General features: G+C 40.5%; 1 non-coding gene across 1 annotated transcript; it reads left to right on the top strand.

The window, feature by feature from the left end:
- Positions 1–6,498: 6,498 nt before the first annotated feature.
- On the top strand, positions 6,499–6,605 carry LOC145071923 (small nucleolar RNA R71). Its single transcript, XR_013690884.1, has one exon. It is a non-coding gene; the product is annotated as a small nucleolar RNA R71 (small nucleolar RNA).
- The last annotated feature ends 8,471 nt before the right edge of the window (positions 6,606–15,076 follow it).

The following is a 15,076-nucleotide window of genomic DNA, read 5'->3' as shown; positions in this document are numbered from 1 at the left end:
GATAAACATGCCTCCATTGATTTTTGAATTGGTTTTCTCCTTGACCGCCCCTTTGGCAAGGAATTTGGCAATGCAGTAGGGGAGGTTGCAAAAGGCTTCGGGGGTAATGATACTCCATAAATAGAAGATGTCAAGGGTTGGGACCTTGTCCCAATCCTTCCTCTGGTTGATGGTGCTGGCAACAAATTAGTGAATGAAGCGGTGGATTGGTGAGCGAATGTGGCCTTCTTGGGCGGTGGAAGGGATATAAAATCGGTTGGCGATCGTGTTCCACCATGTTGAAGCCACCACTGCCTCGGGAAGTTCTTTATGGCAGTTTTCCAAGAATTCTTCAAAATCTTCCGTCATCATCATGCTCTGATCATAGATTCCCAACCTCCAAGAGAACTCAGCAATGATGCATTGTTTGCAGCTCTCCGCCCAAAGAAAAAGAGATTATGTTGGGATTGTAGTACTCACTACCACCTCGGAATGAGGTGGTAGCGAAAAATTCCCAGCATAACTCGACATACACGGATTCTTGAATTTTGAATAATTGTAACCACCCATCACACGTGATGGTGGTGTACCCCAAACTGCATTCTTTCACCAAATAAGGTGTAAGCTCCTCCTCCAACCCTACATTGCCCAGCCAACCCCAGTCAACCGCGTTTGGTAGATGAATTTCCTTTTGCTTGAGGGTCTCCAATCTATTTCTGGCCCTTGTTTGGGATGACTTAGAAGTTATGTGTTGAAAAGAAAGCCACGGGATATCACTTTGGCTCCCCCCACGCGAAGACTGCCCCCTTCTGGCCATGGTTCCTGCATACAAACATAAAAAAAACATACCAACAAACAATACCCAGTAATTAAAAACAAAGAAATTGGGTCTGAATAGTCATCTACTCGCCGAGTACACGACTTACTCGGCGAGTAGGATGAACATCGGGACTGTATTGTCTCGGACCTGTGTATAGCGTCCTAAAGTCCAAATTTTCCACAGGGGTTTGTTGTAATGACCTATCTAACCATAAATCATAAAGAAATTCATCTTAATATTACCTAATTCATGGCTAATTCGAAACCATAGAATTTGAGGAAACTCCCAAATCCGAAATCAAGCAAAATCGGGGCAAATCTATGATAAAGATCGAACCTTTAATGAGTTTATAGTGTAAAGATGTTACCTTTTTGGTTGAATGACGAGAATCGAGTAGAAAATTGGAAAGATCGGACGAAATCACGAAAATCGCCTGGGGCTGCTCGAGGATTTGATGTGCACGGCGAGTATGAGGTGAAATGGGTGAAAAACCCTCTTTTTTACAGACTTATATTTCACCCGTGTAAATCGGCTACTCGCCGAGTAGAAAGGACCTACTCGCCGAGTACATATGCAGTTACGCGTTTTTTCGGGTTACTCGGGCAGGTACTCGCCGAGTATACGTGCCTACTCGGCGAGTAAACCTTACAGATTGAAAAAATTTGTGACAATTTTGAAAATTTTATGTATTTTCTCATTTTTTAAACCATCCACCCCACACTTTAGGCATTGCTTGTCCTCAAGCAGTTGTGTTCTCAAAAATAGATGAAGAAAAGAAAAAAAATAATGAAAATAAAGAAAAGGAAAGAAAATGCAAAATTGAAACTCGGGTTGCCTCCCGAGAAGCGCTTCTTTTTAGGGAGTCATTAGCTGGACTCCTCCCCTTCTACGTGGTTGCACTCCCTTCCAGCAGCAACAACTCTTCCATTCCTTCATTCTGGGGGACTCCTTCTTCATACTTTTTAACCCTATGACCATTGACCTTGAAAGGCGTGCCATCTCTTGATAATAGCTCTATAGCACCATGTGGAAACACCGTCTTCACTAGAAAAGGACCATCCCACCTTGACTTGAGTTTTCCCGAGAAAAGCTTTAGTCTTGAGTTGAAGAGCAACACTTTTTAGCCTTCATGAATGTCTTTTTCTTTAATCCTTTTGTCATGCCACATCTTGGTCTTCTCTTTATAAAGCCATGAACTAGAGTATGCATCATTCCTCAACTCCTCAAGAGCATTCATTTGCATTAACTGGTTGCTCTTTAGTTCATCCATGTTGAAGTTACAACTCTTTAAAGCCCAAAACGCCTTATGTTCTAGCTCCACCGGTAAATGGCATTGCTTTCCATAAACTAACCTATATGGTGTGGTACCAATAGGTGTTTTGAAAGCTATACAAAAGGCCCAAAGTGCATCATATAGCTTATCCGACCATTCCTTGCGATTGCTCCCCACCGATTTCTCCAAAATTCGCTTTAAGGCTCGATTTGTCACTTCGGTTTGTCCACTAGCTTGTGGAAGGTATGATGTGGAAAACTTATGGGTGACCCCATATTTCTTTAACACCTTTTCCAATTGATCATTGGCAAAATGTGTGCCTCGGTCACTTATAAGGGCTTTCGGGACTCCAAATCGTGAAAATAGTTTCTTTAAAAACCGTACTACCACCCGTCCGTCATTTGTTGGTAATGCTTGTGCTTCTGCCCATTTGGATACGTAATCCACCGCCACTAGTATGTATTTGTTTCCTTTAAACAGGGGAAATGGTCCCATGAAGTCAATTCCCCACACATCGAACACCTCGCACACTTGGATACTATGTTGTGGCATTTCATTTCGAGATGAAATGTTTCCCACCCTTTGACAAGCATCACATTCTTTGACAAATTGGGCTGCATCTTTAAAAATTGTGGGCCAATAAAACCCAATGTCAAAGATCTTCTTCGCCGTGTAGTGTGCTCCATGATGTCCACCCGTGGGCCGGCTATGACAATGCTCTAGTATTTTCTGGCTTTCCTTCCCGAATACGCATCTTCGTATGATCCCATCCGCACAACTTCGAAAGAGGTATGGCTCATCCCAAAAGTAATATTTTAATTCAGCAAAGAATTTCTTCTTTTGTTGACTGCTAAAGTCTTTCGGGATGTATTTTGTAGCTAAATAATTAGCTATGTCCGCGAACCATGGCTCTTTTCCCACTGTCACCATAATGTACTCGTTCGGGAAGTCGTCTCCAACTTTATCTTCTTGCAATTGCGGGTTCTTAAGCCTTGACAAGTGGTCAGCTGCCACATTTTCCATTCCTTTCTTGTCTCGTATCTCTATGTCAAATTCTTGAAGAAGGAGCACCCATTGTATCAGTCTTGGCTTGGCATCCTATTTGGAAAACAAATACTTTATAGTCGAGTGGTCAGTAAAAACAGTAGTTTTAGATAAAACTAAATAAGGGCGGAATTTGTCAAAGGCATACACCACAGCTAATAATTCTTTTTCAGTGGTGGTGTAATTTTCTTGGGCTAGGTTTAGAGTCTTGCTAGCATAATATATGGGTTGAAAGTGCTTATCAACCCTTTGACCAAGGACGGCTCCTAATGCATAGTCACTAGCATCACACATAATCTCAAAAGGTAAGTTCCAATTTGGTGCAATAATGATCGGGGCATTAGTTAGTTTTTCCTTTAAAAATTCAAATGCCTCTAAACACTCTTTAGTGAAATTAAATGGTGCATCTTTTAGTAGTAATTGTGTTAGAGGTCTAGTTATTTTGGAAAAATCTTTTATGAAACGTCGGTAAAAACCCGCGTGCTCTAGAAAACTCCTAATGCCCTTCACATTAGTTGGTGGGGGTAATTTGGCAATAGTGTCTATCTTTGCCCTATCCACTTCAATTCCCATTTTGGAAATCTTATGGCCCAACACTATACCTTCCTTGACCATAAAATGACATTTCTCCCAATTGAGTACCAAGTCGGTTTTTTCACACCTAGCAAGCATTAAATCAAGATTAATGAGACAATCATGGAAAGATGATCCAAAAACAGAAAAATCGTCCATAAAAACTTCCATGAATTTTTCCACCATATCGTGGAATATAGCTGTCATATACCTTTGAAAAGTCGCGGGTGCATTGCATAATCCAAAAGGCATGCGTCTATAAGCAAAAGTCCCACTTGGGCAAGTGAATGTGGTCTTTTCTTGGTCCATTGGGTCTATGGGTATTTGAAAATAACCCGAAAATCCATCTAGAAAGCAATAATAGCTATGGCCCGATAATCTTTCTAACATTTGATCAATAAAAGGTAAGGGAAAATGGTCTTTACGTGTGGCATCGTTTAGCTTTTGATAATCGATGCACACTCTCCAACCGGTTACCGTACGTGTCGGAATTAGCTCGTTCTTTTCGTTGGTTATGAACGTCATCCCTCCTTTCTTGGGGACCACTTGGACCGGACTCACCCATGGACTGTCGGAAATGGAATATATAATTCCCGCATCTAAGAGTTTGACCACTTCCTTCTTGACTACTTCTTGCATATTCAGGTTTAGTCTTCTTTGGTGCTGTACAACCGGCTTTGCTCCTTCTTCCTCATTGATCTTGTGGGAGCAATAGGATGGGCTTATTCCCTTTATGTCGGTGATGCTCCATGCTATGGCCTGTTTCCGCTTCTTCAACACTTGCACGAGCTCTTCTTTTTCAGAATTGGTCAGGTCAGAGGCTATAATTACTGGCTTTTGGTTGCCTTCTTCGAGAAAAGCATACTCCAAATGATCTGGTAAAGTTTTAAGCTCCGATTTTTGGTTTTGACTGCTGGAATCGCCGAGTGCAGGTAGGGTACTCGGCGAGTTTGTGGATGTATTCATGACTTCTGCCTTTTCTTCAGAGGTACTCGGCGAGTAGATCGGTTCTACTCGGCGAGTAAGACTGTCAGTGTTCTTCACCAATTCTTCATAGTCGGCTTCTTCCAGCAGTCTTTCAATTTCCATCAATTCTTTTTCTGGATCAAATTCTTCATCCTCAGTTGTGATCTTGATGGAATCTTCAGTTATGCATTCCTCCAATACTTCGTCTAACATATCGATTGAGAATGCCGTGTCGTCACTGTTCCTTGAATACTTCATGGTTTGGTCCACCCCAAATGTGACTGAATCTTCTCCTACCCGCAAGGTGAGCTTTGAGTCCGTCATGTCTACTATAGCACTTTCCGTGTTAAGGAAGGGTCTTCCAAGGATGATTGGCACTTGTGGATCCGCCTCCATGTCTAGAATGATAAAATCAGCGGGAAAGACGAATTTGTCCACCTTGACTAGTATGTCTTCGCATATGCCTCTTGGGAAGGTAACTGTATTGTTTGCCAAGTGTATTGCCATGCGAATTGGCCTTGGTTCCGGGAGATCCAGCTTCTTAAAGAATGAATATGGCATTAGATTCACACTTGCTCCCGAATCGGCTAAGGCATGAATAGTGGTCAAGTTGCCAAATTGGCAAGGTAAAGTTAAACTCCCCGGATCACCTTTCTTCTTTGGTAGCTTATTTAGTATAGCAGCTGAGCAGTTTTCATTGAGTACTACCTTCTTCACTTCTTCCATCTTCCTTCTATTAGTGAGAGGTTCCTTAAGGAACTTTGCATACTTGGGCATTTGCATGACGGCTTCAATGAAGGGTATGTTGATTTGAAGAGTCTTGATATGATCTAGAAACTTCTGATACTCCTCTTCCTGCTTCTCCTTCTTAGCTCGGGCTGGGTATGGCATTGGAGGTTGGTAAAGTTTTTCAGGAATCTGCTTGGTGGGATTTTGTGATGTACTCGCCGAGTCCATACGTGGTACTCGGCGAGTTGGGCTGTCAGATTGTATGTCTTGATTCTCTGCTTGCTTTTCTGCCTTCTCCTTCTGTGATTTCTTGGATGACTCGGTCTGAATAGGTGCCAGGGGAGTGATTATCTTCCCACTTCTTGTTGTAACAATGTTTATGTGCGCGCCTCGTGGGTTATTTTCAGTTTTGCTAGGAAGTTCACCTGGTGTCCTTTGGTTGATTTGTTGACCAAGTTGACCAAGCTGCGTTTCTATATTGTGGATAGATGCTTGCTGGTTCCTAAGCATGGTCCTTGTTTCTTGAATTGCAGCATCATGATCACTATGTCTTTTTTCTGAGGCAGCTACAAATTTGGTGAGCATTTCTTCCAAGCTTGGCTTCCTCTCTTGCACCGGCTCCTCTTTTTGGTAGAACCCCCTCCCTTTTTGCCTACACCTTTCCTCCTTGGCTTTCTTGTACTCTTCATAAGGGAGCCATTCTTTCTTTTGCTTGTGCCAGTCTTCATCAAATCGGTCTCCACTTGAGTAACATACTTGCGCCTTCTTGTTGCCATTCTCATCTAAATCACAGTCTCTAGTGAGGTGAGGCCCATTGCAGTTTTCACAACCCACCCGAATAGTATGGATTGTTTGATCCATCTTATCCATCCTCCTATCCATGGTTTTTAGCATAGCGATGACCGCGGATAAGTCTTCAGTAGCTGCATAAGCGGCTCCCCTAGTGACATCATGCCTAGGGTTGTGGTATTCTCTAGAGTGTTTAGAGAATTCTTCAATCAATTCTTTTATCATCGGGGGTGGCTTCTTTGTGAGCGGGCCTTGCGAGTCTAGTAACTGTTTGGTTGTGACATTGACTCCATCATAGAAGATGGATACTTCTTGCTGGCTGTTTAGGTCATGGTGTGGGCAGTTTCTTAGTAAGCTCTTGTACCTCTCCCATGCTTCATATAGCGACTCTCCAGCTTTTTGTTCAAAGTTAGAAATGACCTTCTTCAACTTGGCTATCTTGGAAGGTGGGCAAAAGTGATCAATGAATTGTTCTTTCATCTTGGCCCAAGTGGTGACTGATCCGGGGGGAAGTGACTTGAGCCAGTCTTTTGTAGCACCTTTGAATGTCACCGGAAGCATACGAAGTAGCTGAGTCTCGCGGGGCACATTTGGAACATTGAAGTAATCAGCTACATCATTGACTTCATCCAAATGTTTGTAGGCATCTTCATGGTATTTTCCATAAAAAGGTATTTCTTTAAGTAAAGCTAGGATATGACCCTTTAGCTCGAAGGTAGCAGTCGCGGGAATTGCGGGTTGCACAAGTTCCGGGCCAGTGTCGTCTCGCATCCTCTTCTTCCATTCTCCCATGGGGATTTCATCAATGTTAGCCATTGTGATAGCTAACTCTTCCTCGGACTCGGTTTCGTGCTCGTATGTCGGGTCCTCTTCTTCCTCGGTCTCGTACTCGATATCTTCCTTCGCCGGTTCGTCGATTACTAAGGAAGCACTGGATGCTCCTAATTTGCTGCTCTTCTTTTTCCCAAAAACAGTCTTCAGATTGGACAAGGGTGAATTCTTTGGTGTACTCGAACTCTCCACGTCCTTTCCTTTGTTTCTTTTCAATGCGGTCTCGGGATCTTCAAACGGGGGTACCAGCGGGGTGTTTGATGCTCTGGTCATGAAAGTCCTGAAATAAACAGAATAAAAGCGTAAAAAGAACAAAAAATTGTACTAAAAAAATCGAAAATTAACTGCTGAATACGCTTGTACTCGCCGAGTAGGTGCGACAGCACTCGGCGAGTACCAGTGTGATTTTGAAAAAAATATAACTAAATATTAAAAACTAAAACAGATGCTAAAACCTAATTACTGACTACTAAACTGTAATAAAGTAACTTTATGCAAGTAAACTCACACAAATGATCGAAAAAATTAGGAATTAGATTAATTATTTAGAACCGTTCCCCGGCAACGGCGCCAAAAACTTGATGTGTGTAAAATACACTTGTTTTATCCCTACTTTTATTAATATATTTAGCACACAAAGGCAGTGAACCTGTCTTTTAGTGGTATAGTTTAGTAAGTAAGGTATCGAACTCAGGGAACGAAAAATTAAACTAATAACTAATTTTAACTAAAACAATTAATGAAAGTAAAAGGTTTTTCTTCTAGTTTACAAGACTAGAAACTTAAGCAACACTTAATTAACTAAATGACTAAAGCAAACAACTAATTCACCAAATTTGATAAAGATGTTTCTATTTAGGTTCAACCAATTTACTCCTATGGTTATTTGTATTTATGATAGATTAATTGTTATTGGCTACCAATTATAGTGGTTAGGTTCATGTTCATTACTCCTAGCCCTTAGACAATTAACTAATTTAAGCGGTGATCAAGTGTTTAAACTAATTAATTCCCTAGATTAATAATTTGGATTAAATAAGATTTGTAGTGGTTAATCAATTTAATAATTCAATTAACCTCTTATTTGATGGTTTCTCAAACAAGCTCACACATTAATCTAATTATTGTCTCATTAATCTTAGTTTCATAATCATTATTCCTAAGCATATGAGTTAGTGTTCACATAGACATATGAGGTTAACAACTAAGAGATGTTCATGCAGCTTAATTGTCTTCTAATTAACAGAAAATAATTATGATTAATGCATAAGGGTCTTTAACAAACTTAATTTAATAGATCACCAATAAACAATTAATCAAAAACTAAGAATTAAACCATAGGAGTTCCTTGGTATTCCCCAAACAGAAACAAAAACGAAATTAGCTCATAGTTGCAGTAAAATCACACATAAAAACAAGTTTAACTAGATTAAACATACTCAAATCCTAAAGCTAAGTGGAATGATTAATCTAGTTGCTTCAATTCTTCAAAAGGTTGAAGATTAGAATTCCTCAGCGTCTTCTAGGGTTCTCAATTGCAGAAGGATTTTCAAAAATCGCCAGAAAAGTAGTCCCATCGGATAAAGGCTTGATTTTTATAGATATCTCAAAACAGGGGGTACTCGGCGAGTAGCAGACCCAACTCGCCGAGTAGACTCGTTGTTATCCGTCTTAAATCAGGAGTCGTGGCTATCTTCTGGAATATTCAGCTGGACTCGTCGAGTATACTCGTGTACTGGCCGAGTAGATGGGCTTTTGTTCCTCAATCTTCATTCTTTGGTCTTCAATTGCTTTCCCTTGTTCCCTTTCACTCCCAAGCATGTCTTTTGGACTGAAAACAAAATTTAAACAATATTAAGTACCTTTTGTCCATATTTTTCACATAATTAGTTAAAAATGAATAAAAATGTGTATTAAATCATTAACCAATTATGCACATATCAGTAAATGAATAATATTACTTTTTAGAAATGGTCTTGGTCCAAGAAAGAAGCCATCCTCCATGTTTCCGCCATGTCAGTCTCCGTGCATCTTCCTTCATCACTAACAATTGATGCCTTTATCCATAGGTGTTGCCTCATGTCTTTTGTATCTTCATGAGGGTTGTCAACAAAGGATTATTCATCAGGATATTAAGCCATCTAATAATTTGATTTCAGAGGATTTTAAGCCTAAGGCAATCAAACAAAATTAAGTAGGTTTAGACTATGCTTTCGGGCACCTTCTCTCATAATTGACGATTTCTCAGGTGGTAGTTATAGAAAAGTGAACCACAACGCCAGGTGAACCACACATCTAGTTGAGCACATTACCAGAAGATGATTAATTGGGTCTCGTGTTTCAACTAGTTCATTTGTGTTAGGTAAATGGGTCTAAACATGTCTTAATTGGATATGGTATTTTGTTAGGGGAATTGATATGATGTGATGAAAAAGTTAATGTATTACATTTGTTTAGCATTGGAATAATTTTTTTATATTTAACATACTATATATTGTGAAATGGATTGTCTTTTTTTTTTGTATGATATGTTATTTTGTATTATGAGACATTAATTGCCATTTAACTTGAAAATTAATAAATCTATGAAAAGTATATAACTATATATATATATATATATATATATATATATATATATATATATATATTAAAACACTTAACATTAAGACAAGTAAATTATGTGTCATTTTCTGTTAATAAAGACTATTATGATTTAAGTAGGCCTCGAAGAAATGACTTTGGAGACTGAATATGATAGTATTAAAGATTAATATTTTGTCTTTGAAAGATAGTATTAGGGATTGATACGACATAAAATAAAGATTTGAATGAAAGTATTAGAGACTGAATGATATAGCATGAAAGACTGATATTCCGTCCCTAAAAGATAGTATTAGGGACTGATATGACATAATAGTTGGAATTCAAAGAAAACACATTAAAGACTGAATAAGCTTGCTTCAAAGACTAATCTTCTGTCTTTGATACTTTGATGTTTTAAGGACTAAAATTTAGTCCCAGATACTTAAAAAATCCACTATCTAAGACTAGGTTTCAGGGACTAGCTAAATCAGTCCCTGATTCTCATCATAGACTGATTATTGATCATCAAAGACTAATTATGTCAGTCTCCGATACCCCTTTTTCTTGTAGTGATGTGATTCAAGGATGGATCTTTGAGATCTTCGGTGTGGAGTTCCCGATAGATCTAGTCCCGATTGCGATTGGGGACGTGTGTGCTATAGTGGGCATGGATTGGTTGAGCCGATTTGGAGCTGTCATAGACTGCGAGCATCAGTTGGTGACGATACGACACCCTAGTGGGGGAGTACTTATGGTGTACAGCGAGGGAACCCGATGTGGGTCAGCGTTTGTCCGGCTTCCAGGGCGAGGCAGAGTTTGCAGTAGGGCTGCAGCGGATTCGTAGCCTATGTGATTGACACGCGAGTGGCCGCTGGGAGGCCAAGTTCGATCGATGAGGTTCCGATAGTGTGCGAGTTCCTGGATGTTTTTCCCGAGGAATTGTCGGGTGTGCCTCCCGAGAGGCAAGTGGAGTTCCGTATCGATTGGTTCCAGGAGCAGCACCTATCGCCAAGGCGCCTTATCGCCTCGCGCCGCCAGAGATGCATGAGTTATCCTCGCAGCTTCAGGAGCTGCTGGGGAAGGGGTTTATTCGACTGAGTAGCTCGCCTTGGGGAGCACCGATCCTTTTTGTCAAGAAAAAGGATGGTTCACACCGGATGTGCACTGATTACCGGGAGTTGAACAAGTTGACGTTCAAGAACCGTTATCCGTTGTCGAGGATCGATCATCTATTCGATCAATTGCAGGGGGCGTCTTGTGTAACAATCGTGTTTCTAGCCTAGGCATTTATATTGAGGTGATAGTCTAGGTTAACCTTTGTAACTCATTTTAAAGAAATGAAAAGGAATTATGTGAATTTTTTTATTATGTGAATTAAGTGTTTTTTGCGTAATTACTAGGGCTTAATTAATTAAGAATAACAGTAAGTGTCAAAATTAAAGTGTGAGATAAGCCCGATGTCTTTACATAAAGTTGTAGTGGTCGAAACAACGATTTCGGGGATATAAAGAATACCAAAATCCGAGTTATAACGAAGAAGTTATGACTTGTCGAAGTTTCGTAATAAAACCAGCACGGTGCTGAATGTCGTAAAAAGTGAGTTTTTGATAAACTACTTTTTAGCCTTAGTGATCTAAACGAAAGTCGTAGTATTCGTTAAACCGAGAAGTTCGATAAAAAGAACGCCCAAATCTGACTTCGTATGAGGAAGTTATGATTTTTCGAATTTTCAACTTAGTAGTAGACAACTAAAAACTCGAATTTTAGATCGAGTGATTTTTAGCCGACACAACCTAAACGAGAATTGAAGGTCTCGTCATTAGTAGAACAATGGTAAAAAGTCTGACGAAAACGGACGTCGGATGAAGAAGTTATGAATTTTTAACGGATTTCCTATCCCGGTCTGTTAAAAATAATAATATAAAAATTAATGTGAAAATTAGCCGACGAACTCTAAACGAAAGTTGTAAAGCGTAATTTTACCTACGCGTGCATATAGAAAACGTCAAAAACGAAGCTCATATGCGAAAGTTATGGATTTTAGAAGTTTTGGCGCGAAAATCGAGAAAATCCGCATAGTCACGAGCTGCCACGTCATCCTCGCTCAAAACGCGCCACGTGTCCTACTGAGTCATCCGAGCTGCTGAGTCATCTAGGCTGTTGAGTCATCCGAGCACTTAGCCTTATCCGAAGTGGTCGACTGAGAAGGCAACACGTACCCTCTTGCACGAGACCGAGCCCTCGCAAGCTGCCACGAACCCACCCTACTTTGGACCTAGACCTCGGTCCAATCACAGACTGCCAGCGAGGCCGTCGCACGCGCAACCCATGTGTGAGCCACCTCCCTACGAGCCTTCGGATTTGCGACGCGTGGCCTCTTCTCAGCCCTTGGAAGCCCCTAAACCCATATTTCTTTCATCTTAACATCCTTCGAAGCCCCGATACTTATTCCAAAGCCCGGAATACTCCACGAAGTGCCCGAGAAGCCCGGAAAATTTATCTTTTCGGTTTCGAAGCCTGACCTTTGCAGAGCCTGGTTTCTCGATAAAACTCCCGATTTTATTAGAAACGATCGTTTTAAGCAACGAATTGCTGCCCGATTATCGTTAAATTATGTGAGTGTGTAGTCACTTTCATCTTACACCTAGATATGAAGTATTTTCTATAAAATACGTGCTATGTGTAATTATATTAAGTGTTTATTTGAGGTGATTGTTGAATAAATGTTTTATACAAGTTTTAAACTGTATATGTATTTTATCTACAAAATATGTTGGGTAGAACATGGGTAGATGAAATAGTTGATGTGTGTTAAAATGGTGAGAGGCCTCGATGTTGTTGTCGTTGTTGTTGTAGTCATCTAGCGGAGTATAGATGAAGACCACAGGCCTTTCTAGGTAGTCTAGTGGAACACTAGCAGGTTCGCAACTTGTAGGTGTTGATGAATTAAATGTTCATTGGCGTACTCCATCCCCCTCATGGTTTCCTTTAGGACATGTATGGCTGAGGAAACCCCTTAGCAGTAGTGTCCATCCCGATGATATTCCTTAGGCTAGGTCCCATATGATAGGTGTTTAGGGATGTAAAGTGAGGACAGCGGGAATGGGTAATCAGGGTTATTGTTGATTGGTGAACTTAATAAGTATATTATTATTGTGGGTTGAAAACCCTATATGCTCACCAGGCTCCCAAGCCTGACCCACTCATTTTTTATGATTACAGGTAGTGGACCCCAAGCATAGTCGGAAGATGATGAGAGATTTTTTATTATAGGCCAGTAGTTGTAAATAATTGTTGAAAGTCTTATAATGTCTTGTTTATGCTTTTGATCTGTATCGGAACCTGACATGCCGAGGTTTTGATATGAAATGAAACTATACATTTCTTAAGGAAAGATTTTGATAAACTTTTATCATGTATTATTTTGGGGACCAATTCCGCAACATCTTTTAAAAAGATTTCTCTGATTTTATTTTAAAAAGCATAAATTAAATCGGTCTTTTTTGGCCGAGAAATTAGGGGATGTCACAGTTGGTATCAGAGCGAACGTTTAAGCGATCTAAGAAATTGTAGAATTTCTAGACTTAAACTTAGAATGCTAAGTGATGATTGTGAGATGAGTGTCTACCATATTTTAGACACGAGCACTAGTTTATTTTAGGAAAGGTGCCTAAAATGCCCTTATGTGCTAAATGCTATGTGTTTGCCATGTGTGCCATTATTTGTTCGGATCTATGGTCTGTTGTTGACCGGATCTGAAAACCTTATGTGTGTAGGATTCTAAGCGTATGATTACGAGATTAGAACTAACATGTAAACGTTTAAGAGTGATAAGGGAATTGACATGACTAACAAGGATAAAGACCTAAATTCACCTTATTCAGTATATAGATTGTGATGGCAAGAACTCAAAGTGGAGCGGGAAATGCAAACAGAAACCAACAACCTCAACCTCAAGTGGTGGAACAGGTGCCGATAGAGTTGCACCCGAACCCATCACCATGGCTGGAGTACGAACTATGATTCAGACCATGTTGGCTGAACAAAGGGAGGAATTGAGGCAAATGTTGTTGAACGATAGGGATGAACCTTCAGTTCTTGTTGAACAACGTGAACTAAATGACGATCGATCTGAAGAAGGGAACAACAGTAGATCGGTTGGTCATAGTGAACTGCTTGTGGTTGGGAGAAATAACCACGAGGGTAGAATGGAGAGAAATGGGTGCAAGTATAAGGATTTTATGACTTGCAAGCCATCGAACTTCACTGGAGAAGAAGATCCTGTTGGAGTAATGGACTGGATCTCGGAAATGGAGTTGGCTTTCATGACCTGTGATTGCAAAGGCAAGTTACAAACCACGTTTGCAGTACGTCAGTTCATGGGTAGTGATGCTCGATGGTGGAGCACTTTGGGGAAAACCCTAAGCCCTAATGAGCCACTGCAACTAACTTGGGCAGAGTTCTTGGTGCACTTCAAGCGCAAGTACTGCTTGGCCCAAAACGTGCTTGAGTTAGAAAACCAATTTCTAACATTGAAGAAGGGGAGTATGACCGTTGACGAATATACGAATAACTTCACAAACAAAATGGAGTTTGCTTTGCGTATTGTCCCAGATGAGTTGGCAAAAATTGACAGGTACGCAAAGGGACTTCCATGGGAGTACGCAGTGCCAGTACGTTAGGCACTTACTTTGGGGGCAACTATCTGGGCTGCCAAGTCTGTTGAAGATATGATAAAAGGGAGAGCCGCCAGCAAGGTTGAAGTTGGCGAAAAGAGAAAGTTTGAAGGAACGTCAGGTTCCAATAAAAAGAACAAATTCTCGAAGACTGGTTCGAGAAAATTTGGAGGAGGAGCCGAAGCCAAGTGGTGTGACAAGTGTAAGAAGAAACATGCTAGGAAGTGCAGCATGGAAGTCACTTGTTACAAATGTGGAAAGCCTGTGCATTATGCCAATGAATGCACCTTCAATAAGAACGTATGTTTTAGGTGCAATGAAGAAGGGCATATTTTGAGGGACTGCCCGAAGAAGAAGGACGCAGCAAAACCCAATCTTCCACCAAAGCCGAAAGCGAGAGCCTTTCAGATGACACTTGAAGCTGCGAAAGAAGAAGCCGATGTCGCTTCAGGTACCTTTCTCGTAAATGAATTGCCTGCCAAAATTTTGTTTGATTCTGGAGCCAATTACTCCTTTATTTCGCATGAATTTGGTAGAAAACTAGCTTAGCCTGTAGATAGACTAGTTAATGCTATAATAGTCGAGATTGCTAGTGGCAAGTTTGTAACTGTTAGCCATCGAATGAAAAACATCCTCATTGACTTGGATGAGAATAAGTTCGACAAGGAATTATTACCTATCGAGTTAAATGGTTTCGACATAGTTCTAGGTATGGATTCTCTTAGTGCCAATGATGCAGAAATATTATGTAGAAAGAAGATAGTAAAAGTAAACCCGCCAGGGAAGGAGTCGTTTATGGTGTATGGAGAAAAA

Source organism: Lactuca serriola, chromosome 8 (genome assembly GCF_051521515.1).
Source record: "Lactuca serriola cultivar US96UC23 chromosome 8, Lser_US96UC23_V15, whole genome shotgun sequence".
In the NCBI taxonomy this organism is placed as follows: domain Eukaryota; kingdom Viridiplantae; phylum Streptophyta; class Magnoliopsida; order Asterales; family Asteraceae; genus Lactuca; species Lactuca serriola.
This window is presented reverse-complemented; position numbering and strand designations above follow the sequence as displayed.